Source organism: Camellia sinensis, chromosome 4 (genome assembly GCF_055761805.1).
Source record: "Camellia sinensis isolate YWXY chromosome 4, ASM5576180v1, whole genome shotgun sequence".
NCBI classification, from domain to species: Eukaryota; Viridiplantae; Streptophyta; class Magnoliopsida; order Ericales; family Theaceae; genus Camellia; species Camellia sinensis.
The window spans coordinates 143,169,448-143,189,186 of NC_138964.1; positions in this window are offsets into that span (position 1 = coordinate 143,169,448).

Below are 19,739 nucleotides of genomic sequence, written 5' to 3' on the forward strand. Positions count from 1 at the left end.
TTAGCTCCGAGATCACCTGCCACAAGCTCAATATGGACAGGTCGGCCAAACCTGTGGTCCAAAGAGCTAGGCGACCAACCATGGTTCATGTACAAGAAGTTGAAGAGAAAGTAGAAAAGCTGTTGGAAACCCAAGCAATCCAAAAAGTAAACTACCCAACGTGGTTGTCCAACACAATGGTAGTAAAGAAAAAGAATGACAAATAGAGGGTCTGCGTGAACTTCACAAGCTTGAATAAGGCTTGCCCGAAGGACTGTTTCCATTTGCCAAAGATAGACCAGCTTGTGGATGCCACCTCTAGCCATGGAAGAATGAGCTTCCTCGATGCATACTGAGGCTATCATCAGATAGCCTTGTACGCTCCAAACGATGAGAATACAACATTCATCACTCTAAAAGGACTCTACTGCTATAGAGTGATACCCTTTGGATTAAAGAACGTAGGGACAACATATCAGAGGCTAGTAACAAAGATGTTCACACATCTGATCGGAAAGATTGTAAAAGTCTACATCAACAACATGGTTGTTAAGAGCAAGGAACCTTCAGATCATTTAGCCGATATGAAAGATGTTTTTAATATCCTGAATGCATATCGGCTTCGTTTGAATGCCTCTAAGTACACCTTCGGAGTGGGATCTGGAAAATTCCTGGGATATCTAGTGACCAGAAAAGGAATTGAAGCAAGCTGTCATGACCCAAACCCGCCCCTATGGGTTAAGGCCATAACCAGCCAGTAATCACGAGATTACCTACGGCCTCAAACCAAATAAGACAAAACTCATCAGAGTAAAGGGGCCAAATGGAAGCAAATTTAAAACTTTGTCCATAGAGCCGTGCTTATATGCACATCATAACCCTCCAAACATACATATGTTAATAACTCACAACAGAAAGTATAGTAACATAAAGTTCTATACAGACAGGATCATTCAAATCTAAGTCAACCAAAACAAAGCTATATACAGACGTACACTAAGGTCCTCGCCAACATGACAAAATAACATAGAATGGCAGAAGGGCGAAGACGTGTCTTGTGTGTGAGACACAAGGGCTGACTCTTCAAAACCTTAGTTGTTCCATATAGACTTCACTGGGGCTGGTTTGGACTTCTCTTGGCTCACCTACAAACACATGAATGAGCGTGAGCGATAGCCCAGTGAATAATATCAAATAAACGAGTTATACAAACGGTATGTAGAACAACATGCTTCAAACGGCCTTGGGCCCAATTTATATTTCTATTTAACGTATATATATATACACAATTTAAGTCAAGTGACTGTGGTTCCAAACATACTGGCCTTTGGCCCATTTATCTTCTATTTGTCAAACTGGCCTTTGGCCCATTCAACTTTCATTCATGTCAAACTGGCCTCTGGCCCATTTATTCATATCAAACTGGCCTCTGGCCCATTCATTCATATCAAACTGGCCTCTGGCCCATTCATGCATGTCAAACTGGCCTCTGGCCCATTCATTCATATCAAACTGGCCTCTGGCCCTTTCATGCATGTCAAACTGGCCTCTGGCCCTTTCATGCATGTCAAACTGGCCTCTAGGCCTTTCAAACTTTCATATCAAACTGGCTATTAGGCCTTTCAAACTTTCATATCAAACTGGCCCTTAGCCCAAACACTTGTATCAATCGGCCTTCGGCCCAATCATTTGTGTCAATCGGCCTTCGGCCCAATCATTTAAGTCAATTGTCATCCACCATTCAAATTAATGAACTTACAAAACTTATATAGAGTAAACGATTGGACAACAACATATTTCAAATATCTCGTTAAGATATTACTCACAGTGATCAGCTTGTGGATTTGCCCTAGAGCTTGACCCTACACATCATATAACACATATGAGTCACAAATAATTCAATCCGTTCTTTAATTCACATATTCCTCTTTAGGCTTCATTCTTATCTCTTTAACTCAATTACAATGCTCAATGTATGCCTAAGAGTGCTTAGAAGTGAAAGGGAACGGAAAATGAAACACAGAAAACAAGGTCCCCGCTTGAGCGTGGACTTCCCCGCTCGAACAGACCCAAGAGGCCTACAAAAGTACTGGCTATACCGAATTTACGCTCAAGCGTGCATTCTGGCACTCGAGCGGAAGGCCTCTCTACATGGTTTCCCGCTCGAGCGTGAACTTCCCCGCTCGAGCGGATACCATGTCTGCAAAAAGTGCTGGGAGCACGAAATTCACGCTCGAGCGGCGATTTCCCTGCTCGAGCGGACATCAAACTTTTTGGAAATTCCAGAACTGTTCTTGGAGTTCAATTTTGATGTTCAAGGGTCTCAACTCATGATTTCAGTCCCAAAAACATATAAACACATTATATTACGAGGGTACACAAACAATATGAAGCTAATTCCTCAAAATCATGGTTCAATTCTTCAAAATCAATCAACATTCTTGTATAATCATGGTTTATGCTTTCAAATCCCATATGAGCTTCATATCTCCAAAAATCAAACATGCATGCAATCTTTTAACTCCAATTCCATTTCAAATAGGTCAAATGATGCTTCGACACATAAAATTCATCCAAATCATGCTTGCATGTAAATTTTGACTTCATTTCTGATACAAATGGTACAAATGACGCTCCAAATCATGAAGCTACACAAAACTACTTATGCATGTGAGATTTGGTGCTCTATTCTTCATTTTTAACATGCTACATGCTAGAACACCCAAAATTGTAACATTTATGCACATGCATGCATTCCATGACTTCAAATACAACAAAATCAACTCAATTTCCTTATAATGAATTTAATCCATGTTCTTGACCATTATTCAAACTTGAATTCACAAGATGATAACTTAAAATTCATGAATTCACTTACCTAGAGGCTTCAACACCCAACTCTAGCCAATTCTTGAGTTTAATCTTCAAATTCCCAAACCTTGAGCCAAAATTACACAATGCTCTCCATTTCTCTCTCTATATCCGACCCTCTCTCTCTCTCTCAAGGCACAAAATCTGATTCTTGAGCTCAAGTATAGGAACTAAGTATATAGTGCCCTTCTACATAAATTCCCACTAGTCACAATTATTTAATATTAAACAATTTGAGTGCTACACCACTAATTAATCTGATCCGAATCAATTTTCAATTAAATTTCACCGTAGGCTCTAAAAATTATGCCAATCACAATGGCGTAATCAATTTCAGGTTCTGTGACCGATAAGGCCTTCAATTTAATTCCCAAAGCAGATAAGCAAACAGATATTCCTACGGCGAACAGATAGAAATTTAAAATCACACATTTTCACATAATGGCACACAAAATCATATTAGACATATAATCAAACTCATAATAAGGACCAATTAGCTAATTACGGAACAGGGTTATCACACAAGCCTTGATCAGATCAAGGCCATCCTTAATCTAAAGAGCCCGACGACAACAAAAGAAGTCCAAGTTCTGACCGGCAAAGCAGCTGCGCTGAACAAATTCATCAATTGGAGTTCGGATAAATGTAAGCCATTCTTCCAGCCACTAAAGAAGGCCACAAACTTTTTCTGGATGGATGAATGTGAAGTCGCTTTAGCCGACTTGAAGAGGTATTTAACAACCCCACCAGTATTGTCAAATCCGGTTCCAGAAGAGGATTTTTTCTTATATTTGGCAGCCTCAGATCACGCCGTTAGTGCCGTGGTTATCAGAGAATAAGAAGAGGGGTAGAAGGTGGTGTACTACATTAGCAAGACCCTAGCAAGCGCAGACATGAGGTACTTACCTTTGGAAATGCTAACACTCGCCCTGGTAATGGCATCGAAGAAATTGAACCACTACTTTCAAGCTCACAAGATAGTGATGCTCACGAAGCACCCACTAAAATCCCAACTGCAACATGGGGACTTGACAGGTAGAGTAGCACAATGGGCGGTGGTTCTAGGTCAGTATGACATAGAATACAGACTAATGACAACAATCAAAGGTCAGGTTTTGGCCAACTTTGTTGCTAAGTTCACACCGAACACAAACCCGAAGCCTAAACCAGTAAATCTCGGCCTAGGATGCATAGAAAAAGCACAGCTGATACCACAAAAACCCATGCTAGTAGGAAAAAAGAAAAACCAAGAAAAACTAAAGCCTTGTGACATCGACATCGGTGAGTCCTTCCGCCTCTTTGTCGATGGCAATTCAAACCGACAAGGAGTGGGGACAAGGGTAGTACTGGTCTTACCAGACAGACAGATGATAAAATAGTCAATCCGACTGGGGTTCTAGGCCTCAAATAATGAAGCAGAATGTGAGACACTGATTGTAGGATTGAAATTAACAATGGTTGTCAAAGCCGATGAGGTAGTGGTATATTGTGACTCCCAACTCATCGTGAACCAAGCGATGAGAGAATACGCAGCCCGAGATGAGAGGATGGTGGCCTATATCAAAGAGGTTATTAAGTTACTAGCACAATTCTAGAGTTGTCAGGGTGTAACAAGTTTGCAGAGAAGACAACAGCTATGCAGACACCCTGGCTAACTTTGTCAGCGCCATAAAGTCGAATATGCCAAGAACGATAATGGTAGACTATTTATCAGGCCCAAGCGTGGAACCCCTAACAATAGAATATAAGACAATGTGCATAGAGCTGGTGTCACGGCCCAAACCCGCCCCTATGGGTTTAGTACCGTAACCGGCCAGTAATCCGAGATTACCGAAGGCCTGATTAACAGTAATACAGTAATACAGAGTACAGGGGCTGGCGGAAGCCAAAACAGTAATTAAAAGATGTCCAATAAGCTGTAGCAGTCTGTATGCAAAAGACTTTTCATATATATACACATTCATAACAGAACAATCTATACATACATGTACAATATATACAATCATTCAGGTCAGGGACTTAATCCCTATTAGAACAGTACAGTACAGTACAACACCATTCAGTTTATACAGTAATTACAGAACAAATACAAAAATGGGGAAACTAAAACACCCCAAAAGCCCTAGCTTGACAGGTTCGGAACCTCGCAGTGAGGCACAGTGGTTGGCTTTGACAAAAGGGAGTCTAACCCACACTCCTAGCTCCGGTCTGGTGCCTGAACACCTACATATATATATGAGCGGTGAGCTAAAACCCAGTGAATAACATAATGCGTAAAGAGGTTAAGAATGAATGTTCTTTTAGTATTGAAAACATTCAATTGATTCAGTGTATCAGTCATTCAGTCATAACAGTCATATATGGTGCATCCATTAGCAGAACAGTACAGTAAACAGTAGGTCTTGAAAGACCGAGCAGTCAATGATGGCCATCATAACAGTAAACAGAAGTTCCAAAATAGGAACTGATAGAGATCTCTGTAACAGTAGCAATAACAGTAACAGTAGTTGCTAAGGATGCCACAATACAATTCAGAATAGAGGACAAACATTCATTCAGTTAACAGTAAACAGTTCAGTTGATCATTCAGAAAATATTCATTTTCGAACATATCTTTACAACATTGTTACTCACAGAGTTCCGGGCTACAGATAAGCTAGTACGCGTCTTCGGATGCCAACCCTATATAGTTACAGAGTGAACACGCACTAAGCTACACAGTTGGGAAAAATAATAACTTAATCCGTATCTTGACTCGGTGTGGTTCTACATCAATATCCTCATTAAGATGCCTTAAACTAGGCCTAGGAATGCCTAGGATGGAATGAGGATGCAAAGATGCACTTTAAAAACATTTTCAGAATTTTTAAAAAAACGGAGGTCCCGCTCGAGCGTACAGGCAAACAAAATACTCCGCTCGAGCGCGAGTTACCCCGCTCGAGCGGACTGTAAAACATGTCAAAAGTACTAGATGTGTGAAAATTACGCTCGATTGGGCGCTCGATACCCGCTCGAGCGTGTGATACAGGTCCTCGCTCGACCGTCCAATACCCGCTCGAGCGGACTGTCAAACAGTGTAAAGTGCTGGATCCACGAATATCACGCTCGAGCGCCAGTTACTCCGCTCGAGCGTGAGTCCAAAATCTGGAATTTCCAGATTTGAACCTCAAGCTCAAAAACAAGTTTCAAGGATAAATTTGAGAAATCTAAGCCCAAAGGTAGTTCAATTAAATTCAATTTCAAACCAATTTTCATGAACATAACTCAAACATGACATACATGAGTTTAAACCAATTCAAAGCTTCAATTATTTGCTCAAATGAGCCTCAACTTCCAAAAACAAGATGAAAACATGGACAATAACAATAATATGAGCATGCATGTACCAAACTCCATGTAATCAACCTCAAAATGCAACAATGTAGACATGCATGCAAGATATATGCTATAATTCAACATCACAAGACCAAATCTTGACTTTAAACTCCAATATGTCAAGAGCCATGCAAGAACTAACTCAATTATATGAACAAGAAGGTGAAGACTCTACCTTAAGTATTGAATTATAGGAAGGGAAGCTTAATTTGCCAAATTCTCCTCAAAACTACTAAGTTTCCAAGCAATGCAAGATTAAGACAAGTTTCTCCTAGCTCCCTCTCTCTCTAGTCGGTTGAGTCTAAGGAAATGGCTGAGGAAATGTTTTGCCTAAGTGTATTCAAGCCTCAATATGTGTAAGGAAGTGGGCCACTAAGTGGCAAAGTTGCAAATAAGGTCAACTCTTGTAATTTAACTTATTTTAATCTATTTAATCATACTAAATCACATTTCAAATAAATATGCCATAAAATCACATAAATTGTGATTAACACATATCACTAATCAATTTCCGATTCGGCCGCCGATAAGGCCTTCAATTTGTAGTTTAAAACATAAAACATGAACAGATAGTTTAACAGTCGGACAGATAGAGATGCACTTAAACAGATACAGACAATCAATCAGTTCCAGATTTCAGTCAGTCAGTTAATTAACATGTTTAGTCTCAGTTTAGCAGTAATCAGTGGTTAACCAGTAAACAGTGGCGAGGGTTGTCACAGTTGGGCCCAAGTTAGATGGATGCCTTAGTCAAATTCATTAGAGATAGCCAGCTACCAGAAGACAAAAAGAAGGCTCACAAGATCAGGCTGAAGTCGGCTATATTCTGCTTATTAGCAGAAGGCCATTTGTATTGAAGATCCTTTACTAGACCTTTGTTGCAATGTGTGTACCCTTCCTAGGTGGAAGACTTCCTATACGAGATCCACGAAGAAGTTTTTGGAAACCACGCCAGGGGTAGATCCCTTGCCCACAGAGCCATATCACAGGGATATCGGTGGCCCTATATGCAAAAGGACGCCGAAGCCTATGTCAAAAAATATGAAAAGTGTCAATAGTTTGCACCCTTAATACATCAGCCAACTGGAGACCTGAACCCAGTGTCAAGTCCCTAGCCATTTGCCTAGTGGGCATGGATCTGATTGGGCAATTACTCAAGGTGACTGGACAAATAAAGTTCTTATTGGTGGCCACAGACTACTTTACAAAGTGGGTAGAGACTGAACCTCTGACCAAAATTTGAGATGTTGATGTCAAGAACTTTATCTAGAAGAACATTATTACCAGATTCGAGATCCCAAGAGCCATTGTGGTAGACAACGGTATCTAATTTGACAGCAAGTTGTTCAAGAACTTCTGCACGAAGTACAAGATCAAGAATTACTACTCAACTCCTAGCTTCCCTCAAAGTAATGGCCAAGCCGAGGCCTCTAACAAGACCATCCTGGATGGAATAAAGAAGAGATTGGCAATTGCCAAAGGCAAGTGAGTAGAAGAGTTACCTAATGTTTTATGGGCATATCACACCACGTCGAGAAGATCTACTAGAGAATCTCACTTTGCCATGACTTGTGGCACCAAGGTTGTCATACCTCTGAAGATCGGCATTCTTGGAATCAGAACTCAAAGAGTAGAGAATAGGACAAACGAGGCATTCCTCGCCCGAGATCTGGAAATAGAGAAACAAAAAGAGAAAACAAATTCAAAATTTAAGACAGAGCGCAAGAACACATTCAAGACATGAATGAGCATACGAATGCAAGAAACACAAGGGATTGGTGATGACTCATGGTGCTAGTGTGCAAGAATGAAAAGTATGCAAGAATACAAATATGAAATCATAAAGGCATGCATGAGAATATGGAGATTATAGAAAAATCAAAGACTGAAAATGAAAAGGGGAAAGATTCAAAGACTTACAGGTTGAAGCTGCAGAAATGAAAGCCAAAATCTAGTTCGTCGAAGTTAGATGATGCTATTAATCGGAGCGAAATGATAGAATACTCGTCGAAAGTCATGAACGCAGGTGGTAGCAAGAAGCTTCACACGTACAACAATGGAGGTTTTAGAGAGAGAAAGTCTGAGAATGAGAGGGATTTGGTAAAAGAAAAAATGAAGAGATGGAGAGAAAGAGGGAAGAGTTTTGTTGAAAAGAGAAAAATGAGACAAAACCACGGTTAACTGCCTAGGTAGACGTGCCCGTGATGATGTCAGGCGGCATGGGTCAGCGACAAAGCGACGCATCTGACGCGTGACGAGTACGAACCAGTGGGGCAACGCCACGTGGATAAAACGGTTGGGGAAATTATGCATGACAGCTCGTGTGCATTTGAGATTCTTGGAATTCTTGAACTGGTGCGCCATGATGTCGGCTAGTAGTACGATCTTAGTCGAGATGTTAATCTTGGATGAAAGAACATGTTGGTTCTTAATTATTGATGAGTGAACACTTAAGTCCATGTTTCTTGCTGCTGACGAGTCACGATCTTGGTTGGAGGAGTGTCTTTTGCATGTTGTTTAGCCGACATGTTGGGAGATCAGACAATATATGTTCTATCACATCAGGTTGCAGAGGTAATAGAACATGGAGAGCAGTTGTGGGGACGTATTTTTCAGGTCATGTCACGTGCTCGAGGTGTGGCCGATGTGTTGGCTGAGGTGCCATGTGAGTGAGCCAAATTGCCGATGTGATTATGGTCTTGCTGAGATATAGTGCAGTAATTTCAAAATCCGAGATGTTTGGATAGAGGATAAGAATCCTAGATAAGTGATGCGCTTAGTTTGGATAGGGATGAGGCTCTTATGAAGTTCATCCATATCTAACTAAGAGTCTGAGATAAGCGTTGTGCTTGAGTCCTATGAAGTGAGACTTCTAGGGGACGAGGGCACTATTTGCTATAAAAATAAGGCACCCCGTAGGTCTAAGGTATGCTTTTACCTATGCACTGAATACTTGATTTGATATCTTTGAGAGATAAGTAACTAACTTGATCATTGAAGTACCCCCGGGTGGACAAGCCACTGTGGTATTTTTATCTTCTTGTTGGCAGGTGTTTAGTTTAATTTATTTTTTCGCATGCTCTCCAACTAAGTTTCATATTTGGTTGTGAGGTCAGAAATCAACACCCATATAAACCATTATCAATATATATATATATATTGAGAGAGAGAGAGAGAGAGATAAATGGGGAACTTACCGGTAACTCACATACACAAAATTCAAAATTCATCTAATCTCAAAACAAAATACTTGCACCAATTAGTCTTACATATTTTTAATTGTTACCAAAAAAATCTTATATTTTTTTTTATAAAATTTACAGATGCTGCTACATCCTACCATCGTCGGACTTCCATCAGACGGTCACCAGAGACTCGTCAAAATGTTCAGCATCTTTAGGAAGTCACTGGAATATCACTGGAAATTAGTCGGAGTGTTCTGAATGTCATTAGAAGTTTTCAGAATGTCTAGAACGTTTACTGGATGTTAAGAACATCGTCAAAGACTCACCAGAATGTCCAGAATATTGCTAGAAAAAAAAAAAAAAAAGAATAAGCGAAGAAATTAGAGCGAAAAAAACATATCAAAATGGTAAATATTAAAAAAAAAAAAGAAGAGAGAAACATAACAACAACAAACAACAATAATGGAAAAAAAACATATGCTATTTTTAATTGTTGTAGGGTTTAAGCAAATAATCTCAAATATTAATCAAATTAAAAAGTAAGCTTTGAAACTGTAAATGTTACAGTTTCAAAACATGATTCTATTAAAATTTTATAGTTCTAAATAATGTTATGAAACTGCAAAATTTTGTAATTTTAAAGCATGATTTATTTCAGCACCAAAAAAACAGAAACTGTAAAATTTTACAGTTTTTACCGTCTGTAACTAAAACTCGAAAACAACTTGTTTAAAGCTTCAAAATTTTCTCCATTAAAACCGGAAAAAAGAAGTGTATAGTAGAGAAAAAGTAAAAAAAAAAAAAAAACTAAGAGGTCGAAGGAAAAAGATAAATATACAGAGAGGATTGTATTCCGACAACTATTTTTTATTTAGATCTAGTCGGATTTGACATAGATCTACTCAGATTTAGTGTAGATCTGAGTAGATCTATTCATCTTTGTCAGAAATATATCTTTTTCACCATCGGTGATGGTAAAGCAAAAAGTTGATGGTCGGTGATTGCTGATGAACTCCAATCGATGGTGATCGCCGATGACTATATGTCAGAAAGAGAAAAAGAAGAAGCAAGACGTGGTCGCCGGTCGTCGATCGCCGATCACCAAAAATTAGGAAGAGAAAAAGGCAGAGAAGAACAAAGACAGAAAATAAAAATTTAAAAAAAAAACGTTAAAGGACTTTTAGGTATAAACAAAAGGTTGTGGGACTAAATAGGTCACACCTCTTTCAAAGAGGACTTGTTAGTAATTTGTCCGAGATAAATATATCAACTAATTTTACATAATATTTTTCATATATAATTAAACAGCTATTTGGACGGTTAGTAGATTGAAAAATAATCTTAACAATTATGAAATTTTTTGCATAATATATAATACTAATTTGTATAATATTTTTATTAATATATAATACTGATTTTTATTTTGATATTTCATTAGAGATAAAAAAAAAAAATGTATTAACTATAGTGAAGCGGTTTCGAAAATGAATTACAAATTTCAAACCGTGACTCAAACTAATCTGCAGGTAGTGAGCGAATCAATGTGGATTGGACAAATTGGTGCAGATTGGATGGTATTTAGATTGGATAGATTGGTACAGATTGGATGTTATTTTGTATAGCCCTAGTTGTACGATAGTAGTAGTAGGTTTAAGCATTGGACGGTAAAGAGGTGGGGGTGTGAATTCTTCGATTTCTATTGTGAGGAGTAGGAAATAATATAAATTTATAAGTCTATTTTATCGTTAAAAAATTATCATATGTACATGATTATTTTTTATAAAAATATTAAAAATCCTAACATTCGTTATTTATTAGATTAAATTGGCATAAAATTAAAAATTTAATGTCAAAATCAAGTTAATTTAAATTAATAGAATGATTCTAAAAAAATAATAAATTAACAGAATGGATTATTAGCATAATTTGTCCGTTATTTTATTAACTTAATCAATAACAAAATATTCTTAAAATGGATCACAAATATTCTAATGCCTATTTCTCAAACAAGGGATTTTAAAGTGCCTAATTCTAAAACTTCAGGGGGAAAGTACAATTTTTCATTTTTATTACCCATGACATGGTTGGAACTTGACTCAAGTGTTATCTCTCGCCAAAGCATTTACATTTTTTTTTTAGAACGGCTCTAAATATTGTTAATAAAGAATCACATCTATCTGTCTATATATCATATAAATGAAAAGAAATTTTTGTGTGTAGCATTATGAGAGTTCCAAAATTTCATAATAAATTTGTAGATTTATTAAATTAAATAGTATTGGCTAATCCATTAAAATAATAGTTTTTAAAATATTAATAATTCCATAATTTATAGTTTTCATAAGGAAAGATAAAAAAAAAATTCTATATCTTTCCAACTTAATCCTCTCCTACTGATTTTTATTTCTTTTCAAAAAAAATTAAAACTTGCTTCTTATTATATTACTATATTATTCGTACCATATATAACTACTCTTAAATCTTCAAAATTCTTGATAAAAATTAAGAACCTTCAAAATATTTTAATTTAATTCCACACATTTAATCTCTTTTGTACACTTTTTTTTTTTTGATTTGTTTTGTACACTCATATATACTAATATTTATGCCTAAATTATAAATTTTTTAATACATGTGATGGGTGTGAAAAGAAATTAAGTGTGATTATAAGCACCCTTCCTATTAACCACATACATTGATTTTGGAGCGAATTACACTAACAATCCCTTTAGTTTGGGGGTTGTATCCCTATAGTTTGGGGGTTGTGTCACTTTGGTCATTGACTTTTCAATTATGACATATTTGACCCTGAAGTTTGAATCTTGTTCCAAATAAGGACAATTAAAGATATCATTGCTCAATTTCAATGGCAAAGTCGTCTATTTGATAAAATATAAACTAATTAGAAAAAAATAAATGTCAAAAATATTTTTGAATTTTTAAAAATAATTTCTACCCACCAAAAACAAATTTATGTAAAATTGATAAATCTTTTAAACATTTATTTTTTATTTTTTATTTTTTTTACCAAATTAATTCTTATTTTGTGTTTAGATGATGATCATGTAATGAGTGGTTGTTAGGCTATTAATGTGTAATCGATATATTTAATATATGAAATGTTTTTAGTTTTGAATTTTTTGATTTAATAGATTGGTTTAATAATAATATCAAAGTTGTCGCCATATTTGACTTTTGAATAAATAGAAACTAATTTAATGAAAATAAAAACAACCATTCATTATATGATCATCATCCAAATATATAATAAAAATTAATTTGGTAAAATAAATAAATCAATAAATAAAAAAATAAATGTTTAAAAAATTTATCATTTTTATATAATTTTATCTTTAGTGGGTAGAAATAATTTTAGAAATTAAAAAATATTTTTTTGATATTTATTTTTGTCAGATTAGTTTATATTTTATCAAATTAATGATTTTGCCTTTGAAATTGAGTAATGGTATCTTTAATTGTCTTTATTTGGAACAAGATTTAAAATTTAAGGTCAAATGTGTCACAATTGAAAAGTTAGGAATCAAAGTGATATAAGACCCAAACTACAGGTGCCGTTAATGTAATTTGCCATTAATTTTGTTTTCCAAAAAAAAAAAGAAGAGGAATCTATCTCTCATCAATTTAATTCTTTAGTGTTAATGAATTTTCACACAACTAAAAAACAATTTTTTTGGTTTTTTTTTAATGGTAACTTCATTTCACAAATAATTAATTATTTTTAAAATATTAAAACATTTTACCGGAAAAATTGTATTAAATAAAAATTTAATAAAATTTAAATTAAAAATTATGATTTATTTTGAGAGTTCACTTCTATGATCAAGTTCTATACTAAAAATAAAATTTATGAACTAGTTTGATCTGATCTTAAATAATTTTTCAAATGTAAATATAATTTAATATTAGACATATTTGAAGAACAAATATATAATTTCTTAATTGAAGTTTTAGAATATTAATAAATATGCCAAATATATTCGTATTTTTTTATTTTGGTTATAAAAATTTTTACAATTTTTTTACCATTTTAAAAAATAAATAAGTGAGCAATGTGATGGTTGGGCATTGACCAAAACAATTATCTAAAAATTAGATTGATGGGTAGCATAAAAATCAACCAAATTCAGTTTTTACACTACTTTTAAAATTTGATCCAGTATTAGCTCATACCCATCATAACTTAACAAATTATTAAACATAAGCTTATATTGATTATTATTAACTGTTTTCACTAATGAACTGATTAATTTTTAAATCGAGCCTAGAGTAGAACTAGAACAAACTATGTATTTTAGGTTGACCCAGTGTTATATAATCTTTTCATACATAAATATACTTAATTATTTGTGTAAGAATTTTTAATATAAATATATAGTTTATTACAAAAAATAAATAAATATGTCAAAAATATACATACATTTTCTTATTTTTGTTATAAAAAATAATCATAATATATTTACCGATTTTAAAAACAAAAAGAAATAAGTGGATTAAGTGATCATGAATTGGATATAAATGAAGATAATTCTCCAAGAATTTAATTGTCGGCATAAAAATTTATTTTAATCCAACTTCTAAACTACTCTTAATGTTTAATGTCAGTACTATCCTTCAAATTAGTTCATAATATTCAAAAACTAAGAAATTATAATATAATTTAAACATAAAATTTAAATTTATTATTACCAACTATTTTTATTAATTGATCGATCAAAATTTTAAATCAGTTCCAAAGTATGGTTAGAACCATGCCCATATTTTAGGTTAATCTTGGATAGTTTTTTACACATAAATACATTTAACTATTCATGTAATAATTTTAAATATAAATATAAAATTCTATCAAACTTTTAATTTTTTTTTAATAACTATGCATAAACATGTACATATTTATTATTTTATTACAAAAATTACTAGCATATATTTATTCACCAATTTAATAAATAAACGAGTTAAGTGGTTCATACTTACAAATAGGTTAAAATAATTCTCTAATAATTAGGTCATGGTCAAGTTGAGATAAATGTTAAGTCAATTAGATTATGTCATTTTTAATGTCTACCACAACTATAAATTCTCAATAATTTTAAATATAAATATAAAAATTTATCAAAATTTTAATTTTTTTTAATAACTATACATAAACATGTATATATTTATTATTTTATTATAAAAAAATATTAACATATATTTATTCACCTATTTTATAAATAAATGAGTTAAATGGTTCATACTGAGGTATAGATTAAGACAAGTCTCTAATGATTAGGTCATGACCAAGTTGAGATAAATACTGAATCGATTAGATTATATCACTTTTAGTGTCTACTGCAACTATAAATCCTGAAGCCAACTTTTATTCTTTTGTATTCGTGAATTTGGCATAAGAGAAACTATAATTTTATGCCTAAGTAGGCATATTTTTAAATTTTTACAAGATAGACAATGGGTAGTTAATAAATTGACAAATATAATCTATTATATGATTGGACTATTTCTGACAAAAAATAAACTAAATTGCAAAACTTATAAGTCAAAATGCACTTATATTTCATTGTAAAAATAGTCTTTGTAATTTTATTGCACTTCTTTAAAAATACATTCTACCATAGTTTATTTATTTCTTCTAAATAGATTTTATGTTATTATTTAATTTCAAAATTAATTTTTAATTATTTATTTAAACTCGTGCATAGCACGAGTATTATGGTTTATAAAATAATTTTAAAAAATCACACCCGTGCTATGAAGATCCGTTAAGCAAATGTGAGTGAGAGAATAGTAAGAAAATGGCCCAATGTGAGATGCCAAAGCTAGCGATTGTGAGAAAATTTAAAAATTGTACTTGGTAAATAAATGCTCATTCTGGACAAGATAAGAGGATAATGGTCACACATTGTTTGTCATTTTTATTTTGTTATTCAATTTTTTGATTTAAATAAATTTTGCTAGATTGAGTTTCATCCAAAAAAAAATATATATTATTATTATTACTATTATATGGCATACTAAAAAAATGTAATGAGTGAAAAATAATAATAATAATTAATGAGTTTCACATAATTTACAATATCATCTAGTATATGAAAAATTAAAATTATGAAATCCATAGAAAATAATAATTTATTTATATTTTATCATAGGTGTAGTTTTTGTTGTTAAAAATAAAAATTAAAAAGTGAAATTTTATAATTTATCATAATTTTTGTTTAATTTTTACTAATTACATTACGATTCATGTTATTGTTATTTAGAACTTAAAACATAGCATTAATGGTAAAAAAAAAATATAAGCAAAATTGTGATAAAAATAGTTAAAATTTAAATAATTCTACTCTTTTACTATTTAATTTTAATTTTCAATTATTTATTTAAAACCGTGTATAGTACGGGTATTATGGTAGTAATGTTAAATTATATATAGGAAAATGTATAAAAAAAAGCATTCAGAATTGTTGTTATTGTTAGAAAAATGTGTGAAAAATATATTGAAATGTATAAAACTATTTTGAAATGTGTGAAAAGTGTATTGGAATTAGACAATTTCTACTCAAATTTCACTTTGGCAGGGGTGTCGCGCGAATTAGGTAGCTTAGATTAGGCAATTTTATAACCAATTATATTAGTTAGTTCAATTGGTCACTCTTATATACTATTAATTTACAAGAAGTCAAGGGGCCAATCATCACCAAAGATTTATTAGTCCCTCTTATTAAGGTTTCGTTTGTAAATTATACATTTTAGTTAAAAAGTCAAAAGTCACTATAAGTTATTACGTCACTCTGTCTATTTTTTTTTACATCTTTTTATAAAAAAATAAAAAATTACTAAAATAATATATTTCCAAACGAGGTCTTATAGACTCTTTTGTAATTTTATTTATTTATTTATTTTTATTATAGAGAACTTTTTTTTGTATTTATATTCTTGATGTTGGGCGTGCTAGTGGTATGTGTTGCTAGATTTTTTAAAATAATTAATTATTTAATTAAAAATAATTATTATGATATTTGTAAATAAATCTTTATTCACCTATATATATATATAAATCAGGCGATTCTACAATCAGTCGTGTGAGGTTTATTTAGCACTCAATATTCCGAGTTCCAATATTCATACTGAAGTTGACTCATTATAGGAACTCTGACTCATTTTGATAATTTAAATTATTTATTTTTTATATTTAGTTAAAAAGATTATATATTTAAAAAATTAAGTTGATCCAACATTTATTGTCATACCATCATATTATTTTTATCTATACGATATATAAATTTTTAAGAATAAATCGTTAAATTATTACATTATATATATGATTTGATTATGTAATTATTTATGTCTAATTAATTATATTTTTTTAAATATAATTATTCTCAATTCATCATATGAGATGGACGGTTTAAATTATTAAAATAAATACAAATGGATCACACAACACCTCAAACTTCACCTGTGAAATTAATCCACCTATTAAAAAAGATTTTCAATTTTAATAAATCCGAATTCGAATATTCTATCCATTAATGGCCAGATTTGCACATGCATTGCCATTGGCTGTCACTACAATCTCACGCCTTTAGAAGGATCATTTTCCCTCGCTAGCTCCGTACTTGCATTTTTTGCCTTATCTTGTACAGGTTTTTCTGTGCCGTTATACCCCTATTCCCGTTTCGATTATATTTATTTATATAATATATATAATTTAATTTTTTTCATTATAATTAATAACATTAAAATACTAAAATATTATCTATTTTCTATATATGTTACACTTTTTATTTTGTATAAATTATTATCCGTAATATGTTATATTATTTATAATTTTTAATAATATTTTTATTCTTCAACTTATGAAAATTAATTGGGTAAATTACACAAATAATCCCTATAGTTTGCTACTTGTGTCACTTTGATTCATGATTTTTCAATTATGACATATTTGACCATGAATTTTGAATCTTGTTCCAAATAAGGACAATTAAATATATAATTAGATTTTTCAAGGGTAAAATTGTCAATTTGATAAAATATAAATTAATTTGACAAAAATAAATGTCAAACAAATATTTTTAAATTTTTAAAAATTATTTCTACTTACTAAAAATAAAATTATGTAAAATTGATAAATTTTTTAGACACTTATTTATTTATTTTACCAAATTAATTTTTATTATGTGTTTAGATGATGATCATGTAAAATTAATTTAAAAAAATTAATCATGTAATTTTTATTAATTTTACATAATTTTATCATTAGTGGATAAAAATAATTTTTTAAAAATTAAAAATATTTTTTTGATATTTATTTTTGTCAAATTAGTTTATATTTTATCAAATTGACGATTTTACCCTTGAAAAATCTAATGATATTTTCAATTGTCCTTATTTGGAACAAAATTCAAAATTTAAAATCAAATGTGTCACAATTGAAAGTCAGGGACTAAAGTGACACAAGTCCCAAACTATAGAAACTATTAGTGTAATTAATCCAAATTAATTTATTTCTCACCCCACTATTGCCATCTCCCAATTTATCCCGCACCAGATATAAAAATGGATTACAAGAAATCCACCCCAAATTCAACCCGCCCTTTCCAACTTCTAAAGGACATTTTGCCATTAATGCATGGCTATTTTTTTTTTTTGAGGACTGCATGGCTATTTTAAATTGTGACAATAACCATTCCGCCAATCGGGCCTTGAACTTGTCGATAACGTTTTATCTTTAACTTGAACCCAATCCATAATATCGTCACTTTCCTCAAGTTAGATTTTTTTTTTGGGTTAGATTTTTATCAAGGTCACATCTAAATGGGAGACAATTTGAATGGTCGTGAGAGTTATCATGGGTCCTATTTCGATAATCTAAATTATTTCTTTTGTAAGGCCTTTAATATATATTATCTATGAAAAAAATTAGTACGATCTGATAATCATAACATTTTTATTTTATCACATTTATTTTTGAAAAAATAAACGACAAATATATAGTCGAAAATATATCATATATTTTTTTAGAGACAAACACAATAAAATGAAAATGTTACGATTATCGAATTAAGACAAACAACTTGGATAATCAAAACAAGACATGTAGGCCATGTTTGTTTGGGCGGACTGGATTAGCATTCCCATGACTAATAGTCCTAGGACTACGAATTCGTTAGATTATGTATCCTATCTTAACTAATAGTCAAGTTTAAAATAATTAGTCCATACTTTAATTGTTTAACCAAACATCGGATTAATAATTTTATTGGACTATTAATCCAATCCCAAGCTCATGTCCACCCAAACAAACATGGCCTTAGGGTGTGTTTGTTTGGACGGACTGGATAAGGGAGAATTGTAATTAGTCTTGGGATACATTGTCCCTGGACTATTTGGTTGGACTGGATTTATATCCTATGTTTGTTTAGTCATGGGATTAGAGGTCTGGATTGGACTATTTTATTGAATCCCATGTTTGTTTGAGATATTATAGAGAATGATAAATGTTCCAAAGACTATTTTACCCTTTTGCATTATTCACTAAATAATAAGAATATTAAATATGAATTATAAATTTTATTTAATTTTTTTACTAGAACTTTTAAAATATTAAATAAATAGAATATTAATAAATATTACATAAATTTATTTTAATTGTAATTGAGATTTTTAAATTTTATGACTACTTTATTAAGTATAATTAATACCATGAATGTATCAAATATGAAATTTTTTTGACTTCATGCCTAATTCTAGTAGATCAGGACAAGCTAGGAATTGTGATAATAACATGACAAAAGTACTTAAAACTGTTATGTTTCAGAAATCTGAAAACACAATTTTTTCAAGTGTTCAACTAAACATCTAGCTAGACTAGCATATCCAACAATGTCCCGAAGTTCTTTTTATACAAAATGATAACTTTTTATTTTTTTTTTTTTTTATTTTTTTTTTTTTTTTTTGAGGTAGACAAATATTGCACGTCACATTGACCATAAAAAATTGTCAATAGTTGATGTGAAAGCTTTTGCATGTGAAAAGTAATCATTATGAACAAAATCAACAAAAAAACAAGGTCGGATATTGAAACGACAAACCAAAATGGTTAGGTAAAAAGATGAGAGAGGATGAAAAGGCATACCATTGGTGACATCTCACTGTCAGCGAATATCCAAACTGGAAGTGCAAGAAATGAATTATATAGAAAAGGTTTATTCAACATATCTTCCCTCTGTAATTCAATTATTTGGCAATATAAATAACTCACGAAGATACATATCATAATACCAATCATTACAAATATAATTCAACATTCAC